We start from the raw sequence: 21,883 nt of genomic DNA, 5'->3' as shown, positions 1-21,883 counted from the left end.
ATAATCGAGCGTCGACCATAACCTATTAATAGCATCGGTCACGGGGCAAAAATGTATTTATGGAGTACATTCGTTATCTAGGCATCGAAGCCTATAGCGAGGCTCGATGCGCACTCGTGCGAAACTCGTGTGTTTTTGAACACACGCGACGAACGCAAGCGTTTATTCGATAAAAACGATATATCGAAGCGGAGTCGAATCCGCGCATGGCTCTGTCACGTGTTTCAACAAACGAAAATAATCCGTCGACCAAACAAGATCGGGCAAAAATATCGCGCAACAACAGCACGCGTATTTAGTTCGATGAGAACATTTGCAGTCGCGTCTCTGGTTAGGTTATAGTCAGTGAGCTGCATTAATTTCTAACAAAACGCTAGAGATCCGCTAATTTATGTTTCGTCTTGTTTACAGTGGGAGAAAAATCAACGGAAGCCGACGTTCGCGTTACTCATCGCGATATTGACGCTAATTACCGATTCGTCGAACGTTGAAATTTATTCGCCGGGCAAATTAATTAGGGTGGACGCAGCTTTTAACGGCATCTCGGATCATTTCTCTTGCAGATGAATTACCCAGAATGCTTGGTTACCTTGGCACGCGACAGCTGAAGCGTATCAAGATGTTGAACGAGCCGCGTTATCGGTGTGAAAATAACGGCCACGAATCTAACGAGTCGCGTCTGACCACCGGTTTTTAAACGGTGCAGATTAGGAAATTCGATAAGAGCCGATTACACGTCCCGATCCATGTTAATAATTGCACGCACGAAGGTAATCGTTCAGACCCGAGACGAATCATCGACGCCATGACACGTTTCCCTTTATAAAGTCAGATAAGCAAACTCATTCAGACTATGGTCCCGTCTGACGAATATATCGGTGAATGAATTAATGAATTCAGGATGAACTGTTCATTTTCTGGTTTACACGCGCGAATGCTAATACTTTGAACTTATATGGTGGTTACTTGATGACGTTTCAATTAGTTTTCTGACACAGAAATAACCTTTTTCTCCATACAGTAGATATTATTTGTCGATGTAAGTACTGTCATTTTATATATAATGGACACCTGTAGGAAACTTTTTATGGATATTACTGGCAATAATTATTTGAACGTTCAATTATTTATCGCATTAATAAGCTGCAATGTTTTTAGTGGTTCTCATCTTCAACACTAATTATATGTTCAAGACTGCTATTCCAGCTGTGTATTAACTTTTTTATTTTATTATAGGTTTTCAGAATGGTTTCACATTTTACCAATGTAATTAGCAATACTCGTATCTTATCAGTATGCTAACTGTTGAAGATGATTATAGAAGAATAAGTAGATAAATTTGTAATAGAAAAATATATTGAAGTAAGTAAAGGTATAAGTACAAGTATAATGTATAAGCTTATGCTGATTCAGATCCTCACTTTTTTAGTGTTACAATACAATGGAATAACAGGGAGCATGTTCATATATTTATAGCAAAAGGACATTACAAAAGAAGTTCAGATTTTTCATGAAGCTTTGAACAATCTGTGTTTAAGTAACATTTTCTATTTGATTATACCCACAGAGTGCACTTAAAATGTTTGGCTTTTTCATTTATTTTAAGACATGCTATTTACACTTTAGAATATTAATTTAAATAATAATATGTGGATTTGTTATTATCCATTTTGATAAGTTAGATATTCCATAAAGCTTTGAACAAACTGTGTTTATGTTTTCTATTTGATTATACCCACAGAGTACACTTAGAATGTTTTTTCATTTATTTTAAGACATGCTATTTACACTTTAGAATATTAATTTAAATAATGACATGTGGGTTTGTTATTATCCATTTTGATAGGTTAGATTTTTCATAAAGCTTTGAACAATCTGTGTTTACGTTTTCTATTTGATTATACCCACAGGGTACACTTAGAATGTTTAGCTTTTTCATTTATTTTAAGACATGCTATTTACACTTTAGAATATTAATTTAAATAATGATGTGTTGGCTTGTTATTGTCCATTTTGATAGGTTGGTCCTACTCTTAGGATTTTTCATAAGGTTGACTGATACAAGAACGAGTGGATAAATTTGTAATAGAAAAATAAATTGAAATAAATAAAAGTATAAGTACAAGTAAAATGTATAAGTTTATGCTGATCCAGATCCCCACTCTCTTAGTATTACAATACAATGGAAAAATAGGGAGCAAGCCCATATATTTACAGCAAAAGGACATTACCAAAGAAGTTAACCTTGTACCTGTAGCTAAAGGTTACAAGGTACACAAATAGAAATCTATTTATAGCTCTTTTGTTTCCACACCTTGTAACCCAAAACATAATTTATGTTCAAGGTCACAATGATATTATAACCTCTCCTTATTTGCAATATTTTTGTTTCACTAAATTTTCAGGTCACAGATGCACATAAATAAAGACGTACAGCTTTTATTGAAGCAGTTACTTCAACACCAACAAAACCTAAGAAGATTTTCCACATTGTAATGATACATATTATATTCTTACAATTTTTCAAGAGCTCAAAATCATTCTGTCATTGTAAGTACTTGAGGCGTTACAAATTATATACCGCACAAATAGAACTCAAAATATTTGGCTTTACCTAAAAACGAATTATCCAGAAATTTCACAGTCTCGTGTCATTTTTTCCATAAATTACCGATAACTTCGTTACGGGCGTTCCAGAAAATCGGGCGTCAACTCGATAATGGACGCTGCCGTCACAATAACGTGTTGTGTTTCACAACAAGGGAGGCGTACTACGCTTGTGGTTTCCATCGGCAACCGAAATACAAAGACTGTGGAATCATCAATCAAATCGAATCAATGAGCCCTTTGTAGAGGCCGATTTGGCTACTTATTCATTTATCATTATTAGAGGCGCGGCGTTGCGTCCGCAGCCAAACCTCCCACCTTCTGTCTCGAACCATTTACCTTCATTCATCACCGTGCTAACTCATACAAATTGTTTTATTCACCTTATCAGCCATTACGATTCGCGTCTGCCAGATGAATTTTGACGTGTTGCACCACCGGTTCTAGCACCATCATAATTCAAAAACTAGATCGTTACCTGTCATCGAGTTAAACCGTAAACGATTACCGATTAGTGGCGCAAGTTTTTAAAAGAACAACATGTTAACGTTAGCAGATAGCGGAAATAAGACAAACCCTTAGGACATTATCATTTTTCTTTACTTCTGAATTTATGAAACTGTTCAGGTTTTCAGCGGTTCACGCTTAAAGAGACTGAAAACCACAGTTTTATCTGTCAAGATTTCACACCTCGGTTCTAACTTCATACGATCTTCACAACTTGAAAAGCTGCGATTAATTCGTTCATTCCTTTCTTTTCATTTGACAGAATATCTTCCTTTTTGCGATACATGCATCTGCTTAAACCGAACAACTATGAGCTACATTTACGTTAACCGTACTTTATGCAGTTTCATACTCTGCATATTACACTCTTCTCTCTTTTCCATTCGATTAATTCGTCATACCTAAACAGACAACGCTATTTTCTGAAAAATAGCGATGGATTGAACGACCTTGCTACGGTTCCAAGTCTCTCCCTCCTACGCGCGAGAAGTTAATAAACGAAGCAGAAAGAGGAAATGCAAAGAACGAGATATTTCGTCTGGAGATTTGTAAAATATCCAGAATGAGAAAGTGATGGCGAATTAAGTGAATATGTGTGGGCAATGAGAGGAATTATCACGCTGATTCCAGCGAACCAACATGGCGTCGTTAATTCTGGCTCCTCGTTGGTTTCCCCTGCCGCGCCGTCAGCACGTCGCCGAAGTTTTCAAGCCGAATCGGCTGTGCTTGATAAAAATGTACATATTCAGCGAGCGGCGGGAATTATGCATCGTCTAGCGCGCGCTTTCGCGTGTCTTGGCGAATTAAGCCGGAGGCGTCGCTGGTAACGGCGCGAAAATCATCTGTCTACCGAGAATACGTAATTTTTCCAGCAACCTGGCACGCAATTTTTTCGCTAGCCTCGCGCCCGCCGACCGATCACAAGCTGAACGATCCTCTTTTTCCGCACACGTTTCGACGCTCGACCGCCGTCAATTGGACGTTTCCTCCTTCTCCCATCCACTCGCCTGAGAACCTTTCTCCTCCTATTACGCAGCTGTCTATTCTGTAGCTACGTTTTCCAGCCATCTATGTTTCTCATTTCAACCCTGTCTGGCAGAATTTTTCTTTCGGAAACGAAACACGACAGTAAGGGCCATGATGCACATAAATTGGGCAAAACGGGCGAGTCAGATATAATTTTTTAATTGCTATACGTAGCTTCGTTTGCAGTGAACGGGCAGAGGATTCGATCCGTTGACTTGGCAACTAAGTGCTTGGCAACTAAGTGTCATTAAGTGCTAATGACAAAATTCGCAATCACTTAGTTTCCAACTAATAGAATTGCAGAGGCCGCGTTGTGATCACCAATGTAGAGGTTTGTTGGTTTGTCGTGTTTAAGTAACGAGATAACTCGCTGTTGGAGCCCGTCAAGTATATTTAAAATGATAAATAAATAAACGCGATCGTAAGGGGCTCGGTATCTATCAGTTATCAGCGATCTCATTGACGATTTACACACTGTGTTCAGCGAATCCGTTGGTACGAGTGATTATTGTCTGTATCAATTTATTTATCGTTTTAAATATACTTGACGGTTTTCAACAGCGGTTATTTAAACACAACAAACCAACCATCCCCTACGGTGACCAAGAAACCTCTACAGGATGATCCATAAGTTCATCCATCATTCATTATTATTCTTATTATTTAATAGTAAGATTCTAAGACAGATTTAAGAAAAGCGTGTCTGCGTCATAGTTCTTCTAGACACTTCAGTCTATGGATCAACCCAATTGCTATAATCGCACATTATCATCCATAGCTTGCGTTTCATATTGTGCTGCGACATGGTACAGCTAACTCCCGTTCGAGTAGCTAAAAAAGTGATGAAATGAGCAATTTCTAGATGTCACCAATATCATCGGTCACAATCTATGGAAACTAAGTGACTGCGGATTTCGCCAATGCCGTCCAATGACAAAAACCGCAGTCACTTAGTTGCCAAGCCAACAGTTGCAGGTTCGAAACGTTAGAAAATAATATTGGCGAAGCTAACAGCGAAACTTTCAACTTTTTTGACATCTCGGAACAGTTCCTCTTTCTTCTATTCTTTCGATCTGCCATTCTCTTGGCTTCGGAGTTATCGGCGTTTCGTAAGCAACAAACGTAAGGGTAAGAATCTATAGAAGGAATTTTTTAAACGCAGGATGGATCGAATGAAAAATGCGTTGAGAACTCGTTTCGGGACGTGAGATCGCGCGGGTATCGCGGAAAATTGCGAGGAAGTTGTTATAATAATTACGCGCCTCGACGCTATAATTTCGCGCTTATTATATCGCTCGTTATCTTGGCAAAATATTCGCTTCGGTTTCGTACGAACGCACTTCGAAACGAACGAACAGCTAATTATTTACGCGAAACGGACGAACGTCTGCCTCCTCGATCTTCTTTTCGTTATCTACATCACAGTTTTCCAAACTCCTCTGACTCTGCGATTCTTTTAGATTAAAAGAAAGAAACTGAAGAAAATTTACTTGAAACTATTTTTTTTTATTTGGAAGAATTTTGCAATCGATTCTCATCAAATAAATTAAATCAAAATAATTAATCAATTAAATTAATACAAATAAATTATTCTGGCGTGGTACTATAACACGAATAACAAATGTCAAAACTTGTACGAAATACAGGGTGGTTGGCAACTGGTGATACAAGCGGAAGGGGGGGCGGGGATTCTACGCGAAAAAAGAAGTCGAAAATATAGAATAAAAATTTTTTTTTAACTTTTCCATCCAGACAACGATCTACAGTGGGATCGGTTCTAACGAGACGCGGTAAAGTGCAGGCGTACCGACCGACGATTCAAAGTCGATTTTCTCGAAAACAAAGCCTCGAACGAAAAATTGTTATTCTATATTTTCGACTTCTTTTTTCGCCTAGAATCACCCCCTTTCCGCTCGTACCACCAGTTACCAACCACCCCGTATTTAAAGCTCGTTCCAGTAAAGATAAGAACTTCCACGATGAAATTTACAACTTACAACTAGATCATCAGCTACCCCGTAATAAATAAATAAATAAATAAATAAATAAATAAATAAATAAATAAATTCTCGCTATGTCCACAATTTCGCGTCAACGATCCGAAGAGGATAAAGTAAACGCAAGATTTGATCCATCGCGGTTAGCCGACCGGCAATGGTGGACTGTCGGTGAATCGTGGTGGAAAAGGACGAGGGGCTCGTGACGATGCAACGGGGCGAAATGCCGGAGAATTTCACGTGAAGTTGCTCCACATCCGCAAACCTTCTTTCGGACCTTGTTCCCGGTGAATCCGCAAAGACTTCCGAGGGTGTCCGGCATTCAACGTAACTGAAGCAGAGCGAATCGCGCGATCAGGTTTTACGATGACCGCAGGGTGCCAGCGGAGGGCGATACAGCGACTGTTTACGCTTCTGCTCCTTTTCTTTTCACTTCTTCGCTGGTCGAAGGCTCGAAGAACAAGGAAAACTGCTCCCATTTCGACAGACAGAAGCTTGAGAAGGGTTTGCTGGTTACAAGGGGTTGTCAGAAGTTATGCAAAACCAAAGGGAATATACCTGGACACCTACTTTAAATCGGTGGCCAGCGTAACGAGGTCACCTGTATCGTTGCCGGCCCAACGTTCATCAAACTTCACCCATTTCCCTTGATTTATTGCGAGGTCAGACAGACGTGTTAAAGCCTTGCCTGCGCTTCGCCATGTGCACGCTGAGAGACGCAAGGTCGTGCTCGATTGTGGAAATTCATCTTCCAGCAAGAGGTAAAGCGATACTCTTGACAGAGGAAACGAGAAACATCGGCTTGCAGCCTCCTGCGACGTGTCACATGCTTTTCGCGTGAAATTTTCAATGGACCATGTTTTGGATACGTGACAACTGTTGGCCACACCGTTCACAATGGGCAGAGGAAGTGCAAATTCTTTTCTTTTTCTTTTTCTATTTGCAATTAATTTACAGTCAATTCTCATTGAGAATTACAAGTAAATTATTCTGGCGTGGTACTATGATACTAAGTGATTATCCTATGCAAGTTTATGAGACCTGTGCCAAGCCAATATTAACAATATTAATATCTCGGATCTTGATAACTTTTGCATGACTAAATTAATAGTTGTTTGTTGAAGTGGTCGCCACTTGTAAGAAAACTCTACATCTGGTCTTTTTAGGTTTCTCGAGCACTGCAGCCATCCACAACGTATAGACGAAAGACTGGCACGAAGGCAGACCATAGACGGCAGACAGGCGACGATGGCTTTGGGGTTTCAGTTATGGGCTTTTCAGCTCAAATTATGTTCCTGCTTGTACCGACGCTTCTGTATCGAAATATATCTTCTACTCTACAATTTATCCACGCGATTCTCCGTTCGTACATCTAACGAGCTGAACGTTATTGAAACCGTACGATGTACGAGATACCTCGGCTGAGAAATGCTCCCCGTAATAAACCAAATGTAAAAATTCTGGTCGATTTCATATTAACACGTTGACTGCCACGGCACCCGTATTCGGGTGTCAGCAAAGTTTCCGGTCGCGCCGCGTAACCCACATCCGGCTGTCGCTTATTTCGCTACTTGCGGAGGATCGTCGCAGGCATTTGAAAAGATGTTCCACAATAATGAAACTGTGGAATTGTTATAAAAGTAACACGAAAATGGTTTATTGACAAAATTATTTAGAACGTGAAACTTTCAAGCATTCTACGCATAGCTGAGGTCGGTGGGCACGATTTGAACAGTAAATCGTTGTTTTCTTCAAATTCCTTCGCGCCTTTGTTCGCTCCATTCCACGTCTTTTATTCGCGCAACGTAGTTTGCACGCGCGTCTCATGCTTCTCCCGGAATCATTTTTCCGAACGGCGATATTGCGCTGGCTCCGTCGAAGACAAGGACTTTTTGTATCTTCAGACAACCCTAATAATTTCGCAGCTAACAATCGTCCAAATATTCTAATATCTATATTCTTGCCCGTTGCAATTTTGTAAACCGTGGAAGCGTCTGCAACGGAAATTCGCAGAAGGAGTGGAATGCCAAGCTTCCTCGAGAGGCAGTCGATTCGCCTGAACTTTGACCCGACGCAGCTAAAACGCGATGGTTAGGTTCTGAAAGAGGCTGGCCGCCTCCAAAGCTTATGTTACGTGTTACGAAATACTGGCATTAGAAAGTAATCGCCGCTGCTCCGCTGATAACACGCCACTGTTCTGATAATAATACGAGCAACCAGCGACACCGCTACGTTTCCATCCGATACACCGTGGTTGAATGTGAAGTATGAACGAAAGTAAACTGCAAGTTGCAATGATAATAGAGCGGGAAAGGTACAAACGAGTTTGCATTATACATAATAAAAGCCGCGGTATCATCTCGAAAACGGAAGATTAATATGGAATAAATTGCGAAAATTCTCGCAGACGCCAGCTGAACAGACTTGGCAAACAATCGTTCGCAGGGCTTAAGAATTAAGAAATATGATCGTATCTACAAATGTCAGCAAGAATGTTGCACTCGGCGACTGAGAAGTTGAGAAGAAAAAGGTAAAAGCCAAAGTCCATTGGCCGATGGACGCGCAACGGCATTGATAAACATTAAAAATTCGAATGTTTCTCTTACGGTTAAATCGTAGATGTTTATGCTATTTATTTGTACGATAAATACTACGTATATTGTTTGTCGTTGTTCCATCCGATAAATATCATAGCGAGCGTTTTGTTATAAAACGAAAGAAACTTTTCGGACGACCTAATATTCTTCTGAAGTCGATTAAAGAATTGAAGATTTCTTCCACCTTCTAAAAAATAGCTATTTCTTCTTTTTATTACCAGACTATTTTTCTTTTAATCTTTCAACTGTATTTATTATTTATTCATTTGTGAATGTTCATACAAATTAATATTCTTCTGAAGAAGATTAAAGAATTGAAGATTTCTTGCATCTTCTAAAAAATAGCTATTTCTTCTTTTTATTAGTAGACTATTTTTCTTTTAATCTTTCAACTGTATTATTTATTTACTTATTTGTGAATGTTCATATAAATTAGTAATTTTCTGAAGAAGATTAAAGAATTGAAGATTTCTTCTACCTTCTAAAAAATAACCATTTCTTCTTTTTATTACCAGACTATGTTTCTTTTAATCTTTCAACTGTATTATTTATTTATTTATTTGTGAATGTTCATACAAATTAGTAATTTTCTGAAGTGGATTAAAGAATTGAAGATTTCTTCCACCTTCTAAAAAATAGCCATTTCTTCTTTCTATTACCAGACTATGTTTCTTTTAATCTTTCAACTATTTTTATTATTCATTATTACAAGACCTGTTCACTTACATTTTTTCACAATGTGTACATTCTACATTAGCATCCCTTAAACGTCCCATAAACCCACAAACATCTACAGTCTACCTACTCTACGTAATTTTCCAAACACGTTTCAATTAAAATATTCCAGATTGGTTTCGTGACACGAGCGAAATTCCTTGGCGAAAGGTCAGCGCGCAATATCCTGTACAAACGATAGCAACGAACCACCTTCGCCACCATCGTTTAAATTAGATTCTCGCTTCACCTGTCGAAGCATCGGTTCTCATCCTTTCCCGCGGCCCCCGTCATCCGTTGGAAAGAGCAGAACGACCAGAACGAACTGATCTGTTCGCACTTTGATTTACTGCCTGGACAACCCAAAGGCTTGGCCGCCGCACCCCGCAATATTCCTTTTGAATAAGCAAATTATGAGATTCAAGGTCGCGGCGACTAAAGGGTTTCATTTCGACTGGATGAGAAAATCCGTTACCTGGTTCAGTTCTACGCAAAATTCCTCCACGTCCGGATGTCTGATTTCTCATCGCGATCCTTCTTTATCTCAGTTATCATCTTTACCTATGTTTTTTCCTCTCTCGATCTTCGAGTATCGCGTGGTTTATGCTCGATCAGTCGAATCGATCGTGGCAAAAATCATAGTACAGTGCGCTTTCTAGTGTCCAACGTGATTAATGGCTGTTACGCAGTAACGTAGTTAGTTGGTTGCTTTCCATCGGCGATCGTCGACTACGCACCACGTGGAAATATCGAGGTAAACGAATGAGATAGTAAGATAAGCAACCGATTTGCCATTCGATCGGCGTTGTATCTTGGATTAATTTTAACGCGTCGCTGGATTGTCCGTTTGGCCTTTCGCGGCGCGTTCTATTTACAAGTATCGATCGGTTCAGTTGGTGGCACGTTGCGGTCAAAATGGTGGAGGAAAAACGTTTGTTTCGCTTCGGCAACGATTGAAATTAATTCACCGTTACTGCGCGTTCAGATTTGATGCACTTCATAAATCCTGTAGACGGAAGTTTGCAAGTTTTGAATTTCAAATATTTGTACTACGAATTACTCGAAGGTATATTATATTTTGAACAATCATCGAGCTGGGCGTGATAATTGTAATTTTTCTTAAATTCGGTTTTGCATTTAGTTAAATTTTGAAACGTAACTGTTAAGGATATCAATGCGATTAACGACATTTTTCTTATTTATCTTAAATCTCAGCAGGTGGATTAAAGTTCTAGCGATTTTTAATCAAACTGTTCAGAGGGGGCACTGATCAAACCCACAAGTTGAAATGTACAGCAAAATAATTAATTTTGCATTTAGCTAAATTTTTTAATTTAACTGTTGAAGACACCAATACAATTAATGCCGTTTTTCTCATGTATCTCAAATCTCAGCAATTAAATAGTACAATTTAAATAAATTTCTAACAATCCTTAATTGAACTGTTCAGAGGTTGCACTGATCAAACCCACAAGTTGAAATGTACAGCAAAATAATTAATTTTGCACTTAGCTAAATTTTTTAATTTAACTGTTGAAGACACCAATACAATTAATGCCGTTTTTCTTATGTATCTCAAATCTCAGCAATTAAATAGTACAATTTAAATAAATTTCTAACAATCCTTAATTGAACTGTTCAGTGGGGGCACTGATCAAACCCACAAGTTGAAATGTACAGCAAAATAATTAATTTTGCACTTAGCTAAATTTTTTAATTTAACTGTTGAAGACACCAATACAATTAATGCCGTTTTTCTTATGTATCTCAAATCTCAGCAATTAAATAGTACAATTTAAATAAATTTCTAACAATCCTTAATTGAACTGTTCAGAGGTTGCACTGATCAAACCCACAAGTTGATAAGTACAGCAAAATAATTAATTTTGCGTTTAGCTAAATTTTTTAATTTATCTGTTGAAGCATCAACACGATTAACGTCATTTTTCTAATTTACTTTAAATCTCAGCAATTAGACAGTACAATTTAAATAAAGTTCAATCAATTTTCAATTAAGCTGTTCAGAGGCAGCAATGATCAAACCCACAAGTTGAAAAGTACATTTTGCTGTACATTTCAACTAATGTACTAATGAATGTACTAATGAAACTGCAAACACTGTCTTTTAAATAAATGTCGTTACATATTTTAAATGATCATCAAACTAGGTATAATAACTGTAATTTTTTCAAATTCGTTTTTGAATTTATTTAAATTTTTAAATGTAACTGTTAATGACATCAACACCATTAATGTCATCTTTCTTATTTATCTTAAATCTCAGCAAGTAGATTAAAGTTCTAACAATCTTTAATTGAACTGTTCAGAGGCTGCACTGTTCAAACCCATAAGTTGAAAAGTACAGCAAAATCATGAATTTTGCATTTGGTTAAATTCCTTAATTTAACTGTTGAAGACATCAATACAATTAATGTCATTTTTCTTATTTATCTTAAATCTCAACAATTTAATAGTACAATTTAAATGAAATTCTAACAATCTTTAATTGAACTGTTCAGAGGTTGCATTGATCAAACTCACAAGTTGAGAAGTACAGCAAGATAATGATTTTTGCACTTGGTTAAATTCCTTAATTTAACTGTTGAAGACATCAATACAATTAATGTCATTTTTCTTATTTATCTTAAATCTCAGCAATTGGACAGTGCAATTTAAATAAAGTTCAATGATCAAACCCACAAGTTGATAAGTACAGCAAGATAATGATTCTTGCCTTTAGCTAAATCCCTTAATTTAACTGTTGAAGACATCCACACGACAAACGTCATTTTCCTTACTCTTCTCAAATCTCAGCAATTAAACAGCACAATTTAAATAAAGTTCAATGTTCAAACCCACAAGTTGACAAGTACAGCAAGATATAATGATTTTGCATTTAGTTAAATGCCTTAATTTAACTGTTGAAGACATCAACACGACAAACGTCATTTTCCTTACTCTTCTCAAATCTCAGCAATTAAATAGCACAATTTAAATAAAGTTCAATGTTCAAACCCACAAGTTGACAAGTACAGCAAGATATAATGATTTTGCATGTAGTTAAATATTGTAATTTAACTGTTGAAGACATCAACACGACAAACGTCATTTTCCTTATTCCTCTCAAATCTCAGCAATTAAATAGCACAATTTAAACGAAGTTCTAACAATCTTTAATTGAACTGTTCAGAGATTGCACTGATCAAACCCACAAGTTGACAAGTACAACAAGATATAATGATTTTGCATTTAGTTAAATATTATAATTTAACTGTTGAAGACATCAACACGACAAACGTCATTTTCCTTATTCCTCTCAAATCTCAGCAATTAAATAGCACAATTCAAACGAAGTTCTAACAATCTTTAATTGAACTGTTCAGAAGATGCACTGATCAAACCCACAAGTTGACAAGTACAGCAAGATAATGATTCTTGCCTTTAGCTAAATCCCTTAATTTAACTGTTGAAGACATCCACACGACAAACGTCATTTTCCTTACTCTTCTCAAATCTCAGCAATTAAACAGTACAATTTAAATAAAGTTCAATGATCAAACCCACAATTTGACAAGGTTTGCGATATAATAATATCCCAAACACTGTCCCTTACATTCATCCGAATATTTATCATCACGTTACTCGTCTTCTTCCCACGAATCAACTTACCATAGTAACTCATTTGTTTCTCAGCATCGAATATCAATCAATCACCTATATCTACTTACGTAACGAAATGAAGAAATTCATAAAAATCATACCTAAAACGACTGCTCTGCTAAGAAACTCGATTAATCTTCGCGTTAATCAATCGCCTGTCTATTTCCATACAAACATTCCATTCATCGAACAGAAAACGTCCCTTGGTATCCAACAACAGACGTGAAAATCGCCACTGATGGACCGGATTCGAAGGGTCTCCCGATTAGAATTCAGGCGTTAGGTATCGCAGCGATATCGATAATGGGTCGCGATATCCGCGGGGTGCGCGTACGTACCCGCATGATGTACGACAAGTAATATTTTCGCGCGCGCGATATATCTGCCGGCAGCGGACAGCGGCCTGGCGATGTGGCCGTCGATATCGGTTATCGAAAATATTTTTAAATTCGCAAATGATAACGTGCCACGTTGCTTCCGCCCGATCTCGTCGCCGACGTCACTTTTACGCCCAATCGGCCACCCTTTCTACCGCGATCCCATCATCGTTCGTTATTAAATGTCGGCTGGGCAAAGTTGTCGACGTGATCGAAATTTCATTCGCAGCGAAATTCCTTCTTTTTTCACTTTATCAACTACCGCTTGCCGAGAAATATCGCGCGACGTTGAAAAACGCTAAAACGATAGAACAGGCAAGTTGAAGCGAGATCCAAGGCCAATAGGACCTGCGATATCCAATTTATGAATAAAAGAAGCTGCAGCTTCATCAGGTTGAGAAGCAGGCGAGAAGCCTAAGAATGCCAACTTTGACGCCGATACTTGCACCTCGCAATAGACAGATCCCTCGCAGAGGGGATTTCCCATTTTCTCGCGTGGAAAACCGCGCTCGTTTCCATCTCAATATCCTCTTGTCATATCGATCCTCTATCGATCCTGGAAAATCCAGTCTCTCAGTTTCGCTGGTCCAATGAATTTCTCTTCGGGTGTTCGCTACCAAAGCGACACATCCACGTCGTAAAAAGTATGGAAAAGAAGCTGAATCGTAGAATTCGGTCTTCTCTCGAGTACCTGGTTGCGTTTCATCCAACAACCAATACAACCGCGACCTATAACGTAAAAGCTTTGCCTCTTCTCATCAACATCGAGCTTTGTCGAAGTGGGGAAAAAGTCAATTAAAAGACGGTCTCGTTTGGAGTTGGTTCTCGGTAAACGAGCAACCGATTCCACGCAACATGGAATTCATCTGTCGGCCCTTTTTACGCCACCTACTCCTTTTTTTTTCTTCTTCTTCTTCTTTTTCTTCGTCTGTTCTCGAACGTATCGCGACCTCAAGACTGCAGGATCGTTTTATCGTGTAGAAGTTCACCGTTGCTTGTCTCGCTTCGGGCGTTGTACGCGCGACGACGATGCGATAGCGGCGATAGTCATACTTATAATTAGAGGAGTCAGGCAAATGATTTACGACGCACACGTGGTACACGCGGGCCGCTTTCGTAAATACGTCCTCCGCCTCTTCTTCCTCATCTCGTTTCTTTCGCACGGGCAGCACGCGGTATCGCGAGGTGGCCCCGGTTCTCGATTAATAATTTTTGCCAGACTATAGGCTGCACCACTTTGCGCGTCGTGACGAATAATAAAATTAATCGTAGGTCGATTAGCGAGCGATTCGAGGAACCCGCGGCCAACGCCGCGCAATATCGATAAATTTCGATCGAATCGCCCTTTGTTTTATCGTTAGCAGAGCGTACAAGTAGTCACGCTATACTGTAATTTCCCTGGTCGAATTTGCCTTTCTCGAACGACTACGAGAACCCCGCGAGTTTATTACGAGTTTATTCGGAAAGTGATATTCATAAATCTGCTATCTTTGCTTTGATTCTGTGCTGCAAATAATTCTGTGTATTGTCCTCTTTATCTTCCATGGATAGCTTTTATTTTGCTGAATAAGATTCATTTTTTGATAGAACAATTTGTAGAAGTTGAAGAAATTGTAAGAAGCTGCAAAGAATCTACTCAAACATTCCATTTTTTATGATTCCTTTTACTGTAAGGTGATTGATAAATTTTATTTGACTGCTCTCTTTATCTTCCATAGATAGCTTTTATTTTGCTGAATAAGATTCATTTTTTGATAGAACAATTTGTTGAAGTTGAAAAAGTTAAAGGAAGCTGCAAAGAATCTACTCAAACATTCCATTTTTTGTGATTCCTTTTACTGTAAGGTGATTGATAAATTTTATTTGACTGCTCTCTTTATCTTCGATAGATAGCTTTTATTTTCTCAATAAGATTCAGTTTTTTGGTAGAACAATTTGTAGAAGTTGAAGAAATTGTAAGAAGCTGCAAAGAATCTACTCAAACATTCCATTTTTTGTGATTCCTTTTACTGTAAGGTGATTGATAAATTTTATTTGACTGCTCTTTATCTTCGATAGATAGCTTTTATTTTGTAAATAAGATTCATTTTTTGATAGAACAATTTGTAGAAGTTGAAGAAATTGTAAGAAGCTGCAAAGAATCTACTCAAACATTCCATTTTTTATGATTCCTTTTACTGTAAGGTGATTGATAAATTTTATTTGACCTCTCTTTATCTTCGATAGATAGCTTTTATTTTCTCAATAAGATTCAGTTTTTTGGTAGAATATTTTGTTATTTTGTTGAAGTTGAAAAAATTGTAAGAAGCTGCAAAGAATCTACTCGAAAATTATTCGACTAAAAGTGATTCTTTTTACTATAAGGTGCCTGATAAATTTTATTTGACTGCTCTCTGTATCTTCGATAGATAGCTTTTATTTTGTAAATAAGATTTATTTTTTGATAGAACAATTTGTAGAAGTTGAAGAAATTGTAAGAAGCTGCAAAGAATCTACTCAAACATTCCATTTTTTATGATTATTTTTACCATAAGGTGCTTGATAAATTTTCTTTGACTGTTCTATTCGATAGATAGTTTTTATTTTCTTAATAAAATTCAGTTTTTTGGTAGAATATTTTGTTATTTTGTTGAAGTTGAGCTGCAAAGAATCTACTCGAAAATTATTCAATTAAAAGTGATTATTTCTACTGTAAGGTGCTTGATAAATTTTATTTGACTGTTCTCTTTATCTTCGATAGATAGCTTTTATTTTGTAAATAAGATTTATTTTTTGATAGAACAATTTGTAGAAGTTGAAGAAATTGTAAGAAGCTGCAAAGAATCTACTCAAACATTCCATTTTTTATGATTATTTTTACTATAAGGTGCTTGATAAATTTTATTTGACTGTTTTCTTTATCTTCGATAGATAGCTTTTATTTTCTCAATAAGATTCAGTTTTTTGGTAGAACATTTTGTTGAAGTTGAAGAAATTGTAAGAAGCTGCAAAGAATCTACTCAAACATTCCATTTTTTATGATTCTTTTTACTGTAAGGTGCTTAATAAATTTTATTTGACTGTTCTAATTATCGTTGGGTACAAGTCGTCGCGTTCGGACGTGTTCGAATGCGTCGGCCGTCGGAATACGCGACATACGCACGGACATTTTTTCATGGAAAAACAATTATGTTACATTTAATTACTCGTACATCGCTTTCGCGTTTTATTTTCACCGGAGATATTTCATTGGGTTTCACTTGATCGCATAAATTTAAGCCACGTCGCGTGCAGCAAAAACAAATTACCAGCGTAATTTTCGGCTAACTTTCGTCTTTTTGCTTTAGAATTAATTATTAAATAATGTTATTGAAATTTATCGCAGTTGCGTAATTACTCGAATCAACGACAAAAGACAAAATTATGCAACGATTCGAAGATCCTGCAAGTGAAAATAATTCTGAATAAAAATTGAAAATTGAATAAAAGGAAATAAAATATTTCGATTATGAAATGAAAAATTTTTTAACTACGAAATAATCAGCAATATGACGTCAATTTGGGTTAAAATGGTTCTCGTGTAAAAGCCGAAAGGGATACAGCTTAATGAGCGAATAAATTTACACGAAAAATTAATCCACTGTACAAACCACCTCGACGTGTATAAAACAGCAAGAGAATTATTTATGATCGCATATTGAATTCGTAGCGAATCTATAGAGGGCGACAACAAATAGTAGTTAAGCTTCAAGATCTATATTTATTCAGTCAGAGATACAAATCAAAAATAAACCGTGTGAAACATAAATCGAAATAATTCCACTAACTCCACCAGAAATATATTACCTACTTTATAGAAAAAAATGCTTTTGTATTTTTTCTCGCGAGAGAGAAAAGAGGGGGAAATATGTACACGGGGACAAATATTCTTTAAAAAACATTCTACCGCGACATAAATAATTCTTTCCGCAAATTCACCGGTGAAAACATGCAAGATTCGTCGCTAATCAAGATAAATCAAACCTTTTACGTTTAACCGAAGCACAAAAAGCATATGCTGCAAAAAGATGAAACTTATTTCACCAAAAAAAAAAAAAAAAAAAAAAAACAACAACTTTTGCGTCTTCTTAAAATCATTTCTTCGATATTGGCAAAGATTTTGCCCCAAAAATTTATCCAAAGAAGATCGTTCTTTCTCCCGCGAAAATTCTCCCATCGCACAGCTTTACAAATCACAGAAATTGCACAACAGTTCCGCCAGGATTTTTGATTAAACGAAAAATAATACGGCTCGTATTTGCTCGATGGAGCGTGAGTCGAAGGCGGTAGGCCAACATGGCGCTGCGACGGCCGACGGAACATGGCGACTGGACTGGCGGCCAGTTCGGCTCGCACTCGTTACAGAATTTCTCTGCATCTCTGTGTATCCTATTCGACGTGATCTCTCGGTTTTGAAAAATCATCGCGTTTCAACGGTCGCGGCTCGTTAGAATATCGCTTGACAGTCGGCAACAACGCGCGCGGCGTCGAAGTACGCTTCTATTAATACGTCGCTCACGAGCTGTCGAGCTTATTGCGTTCGCGACCGTGCACAACACCGATACAAGTAAAACGACGCCTGTATTGGTGAGTAACAACGAAGGAAAAAGCTGGTCGATGTGCTACGTGACGCATATACACGTCCATACAAGCACGTATTTTTGACGCACTTTCGATCTGCCTGGCTGCCCCCGGGGCCGCGATTTAACTGGCCGAAAATTAATTGTCGCGGCAACGTCGTGTCGCACGGCCGGCCGCATTTTCGTTATTTTTCAACGGCGCACGAAAATCGTGCCAGAATCTTCGCCAACGTTCGAATACGATTTTCGTTACGATGGAACAGCTGCGAGATACATCGAGATGATTCGTCCAGGATTCGGAAAACTGTTGCCTCGAACAAATCGTAACTCACGAAAGGATATTAGATTACGTGAGTTATAGGGAACGATTTGAAATTTTGAAATCACCGTAACGAGGCTCGGCTAACGCGATATGTAAAATTTGCAACGAATTTGAAAATGTACGTATTCGTTGGATGCATTCGTTTTGTAGAAATGATCAAGGTATTTTGAGTCATGAATTGTTCATTATATTAGGTTGTCTGAGAAGTTTCTGTTTTCAACTATTTGTCTTTTATATTATTTTATTGAATTACGTATGATCCATTTCTATTATTACGTTCGTGCATAATTCAATAAATTAATATAAAAGAAAAAACATCGTGCGTCTACTGTTTCCTTATGAAACGGAAGAAACTTTTCTGACAAGCGAATATTAGTAAGCTACGATATTTAGAGAGACTGTAACATTAATTATATGTTCACAGTCTATATACTAATTTTTGTATACCAACTTCTTTACCAAATGTAGGTAAACTGTAACAAATATCTTGTAGCGTCTGTATACACTTTCCGATTGATGCCGAATTTTATTATATGCCGAATATAATTGAGACAGTCGTGTCTCATTAAGCTGCTAATGAAATTTCAAAACGTTTCGTACATCTAACAGTGAAACTGATTAAATTAAAAAATAAACAATTAAAAATGAAAGTAGATTTGATGTATTCTTCGTAAAATATTACATTTATGATAAAATAATTGAACTGTTGAACAACCAGAGTATCAGATATGTTCATTTACAATGTCAATATATTTGTCCGAAAAGTGTCCTTTCGCAAATGCGTACAAACGTGAAACCAAGTGTGTGAAACGTCGCGGTGTTTATCTCAACAGAACAAATCGTTTGCAAAGTATTACGTTGTCCGAAAAGCATCTTTCTTTTACAGACACGTCTTTTATAACGATGTATCTTTATAGAAACGTGAAACATAATCTGTCGAACATCGTGATCTTTATTTTGATTGAACTATTGAGATATGTATAATTTTATGTGCTAGACTAGGTTAGCTGCGTAGTAGCGATACTTGTATGTGAATATCAGTGTGTGGAAGCATGTGTGTGCGTGGTGTCTCGAAAACAAAGGAATGTAAACTGTTCAGTTAAAGGTCTGGTATCGAAAAAGGTATGACGCGTGCAAGTGTGTATCGATGAATATCTTTGAAATCGTTTATCAAATAAATATATAACTATTCTAATATAAATTCTAAGTGTAAATTTAGTGTTCCTGTACCATTATTTCGGCTATTAAGATCCAAAATTCTCAACAAGAGCAAATTGGATCATACGTCGTTCGATAAAATAATATAAAACGAAAATGTTGTGCGTCCATTATTTCCTCATAAAACGAAGGAAACTTTTCGAGCGACCTAATGTTCGAAGAGTACTAAGAATAAAAGTATTTTGTTTTTTAATGGAGATTATGTTATTTATATTCTATATATTCTTTTTGAATATATTTGTTGTATTTACATATACGTTACACCACGTCATTGCGATTATGTAACAATAAATAACATCGTGCTGCTGACACAACCGGTGTATTTTTAGTTCTCGTGTGTTTCAAGAAATCTCACTGGGTAATTGAAAAAAACAGTGGAGAAGAATCGTTAGAACAATCATCGTTGCTCAAAGTAGAGGCATTTCTCGCGAGGAAAATGTGCAGTTCCAGGGGCGAGACAGGTAAATACAGATGTATTTTATTAGCATCGAACGTGTTATTATTTAGAATAGTTTTTACAGATTAGAGATCCTTTTCCATCGGACTCTTCGTTTGCTCTGATGTATTAGGTTGTCCGAAAAGTGTCTTTCTTTCGCAAACGTGTTTCCTACAACAGTGAACCTTCGTACAAACGCGAAACCAAGTCGCGGTGTGATCGTACGTAATTGGAGAAAATAAAATAAAAGAAAAAACATTGCGCGTCTATTATTAAAAACTTTTCGGACAACCTAATACTTTTTGTCCACTTTCGTACGTCGATTTCATTTCGCCTTCTACCTTCACGTCTAATTTCGTTGTTTGCCAAAACATGGCGGTTTTTCTTCTTTAAGACAGGCTGGAGATGTGACACGATCGTGGTCGAGTGAATTTTTGCCGGATCCGACGAAATGAGACGCGTTAGATCCAATGGTATTGATTAGGGGGTCGAGCCGTGTGCTAGGGGAATATAAATCGTTCGGTGTGGCTCGCTGAACGCGCTGTTAAAAGCTCGTGATCGCCCCGTACTTCGCCTTAACGCGGCGATGATTGTTTTGCTCATTACGACTCTGTTTCTTTCTTTTTGACCGTACGATTGCAAGCGGATTGGAATTGAAACCACGACTCGTGTTCAACCGACACTCACGCCATCCTAAACAACACAGCATCTGAAATATCCACTTTTAATAATCATGTTCTAGCATCGATATCGTTCTGGTTCCACCTTCTCATTTGTCCAAACGTCCAGATAGACGTGACATCGTTCCGCTGTTATAAAATTCGAGAAAAAAAAAAAGAAGAAAAGTGACAGGGACAAAGAAACGATGGATCGACGAGGTTTCGATCGTATGAGAAATTGTACGGGCCGACAGATAACATCCGGCCGACCTTCTCAGCTCGCGGAACGCATTTCGTCATTTTTCGACTCGCTTAATGGAAAGTTAAACGGTTCGAGATAACGTCGGATAAACCGCAAACGTTGCGAGATCCGCGCTATTAATAGACGCGGATCCACGCGCGGAAAACCAAACTGTCATTACACAGCAGCTGGAAATAGGCGTTTGTTCGTCGTGTGTGCGAGTATAAATATTTATAGAGATTATTTGGTCGTTGCCAAACGAAATTGATATTCTCGTATCTCTGCTAACGTGTCAACGAATACAACGAAATCGTGTTCGCCGATTAGACACTTAAACATTCCACGTAATCTCTTGATTTTCCTTCGATTTCCAATAGGATTCGCGTTTAACTGAGACGGGAGGAATTCTTGCGAAAGAATATTCAATTAGCGAGACCGTATTACGAGATGGGACGAGCGTGATTGAATTCGTGACAGGATGGAGGTGGGCATTTTTCATCCGAACGCTTGCCAAAGGTTCGAGTTTGCCGGAAGTTCGATCAAAAGCACGTCCGTCGGACGAGCAGCGTACACGAGGAGGTGCGAGAACCTCGCTACAGTTAGAAATGCCTTTACATTTGTTTCAGTCGGTCCGAATCCGTCCGTGTCGGGGGACCAACATTCAACCCCTGTACGTCGTCATTAAAGAACTGTTGGTGGGACGAAAGTTTCACCGTGAGTGGTGAAATTCGACGGAAACTGGGAATAGAAAGGAGAAAAGAATATTTGGCAGTTGTATACGTACGGTATAAGACACAAAGAATGTTAAATAGGTTAGGATTTATATGTACTGTATTTATATAGTACGATGGGGATGGAAGATGGAAGAAAGACTGGATAGGAAGGAAACTGGCAAATAAAAAGGAGAAAAGAATATTTTGCAAC

At 37.8% G+C, this 21,883-nt stretch overlaps 1 long non-coding RNA gene across 1 annotated transcript; it reads left to right on the top strand.

Annotated features, from left to right (window-relative positions):
- The first annotated feature begins 210 nt into the window (after window positions 1–210).
- LOC143304014 (uncharacterized) lies at window positions 211–1,872 on the top strand. The gene is made up of 4 exons (XR_013060701.1): window positions 211–330; window positions 412–1,039; window positions 1,237–1,362; window positions 1,430–1,872. It is a non-coding gene; the product is annotated as an uncharacterized LOC143304014 (long non-coding RNA).
- The last annotated feature ends 20,011 nt before the right edge of the window (window positions 1,873–21,883 follow it).

Source organism: Bombus vancouverensis, chromosome 18 (genome assembly GCF_051014615.1).
Source record: "Bombus vancouverensis nearcticus chromosome 18, iyBomVanc1_principal, whole genome shotgun sequence".
Lineage (NCBI taxonomy): Eukaryota > Metazoa > Arthropoda > Insecta > Hymenoptera > Apidae > Bombus > Bombus vancouverensis.
Note: the sequence above shows the minus strand (reverse complement) of the source record. Positions and strands in the feature narration are given on the sequence as shown.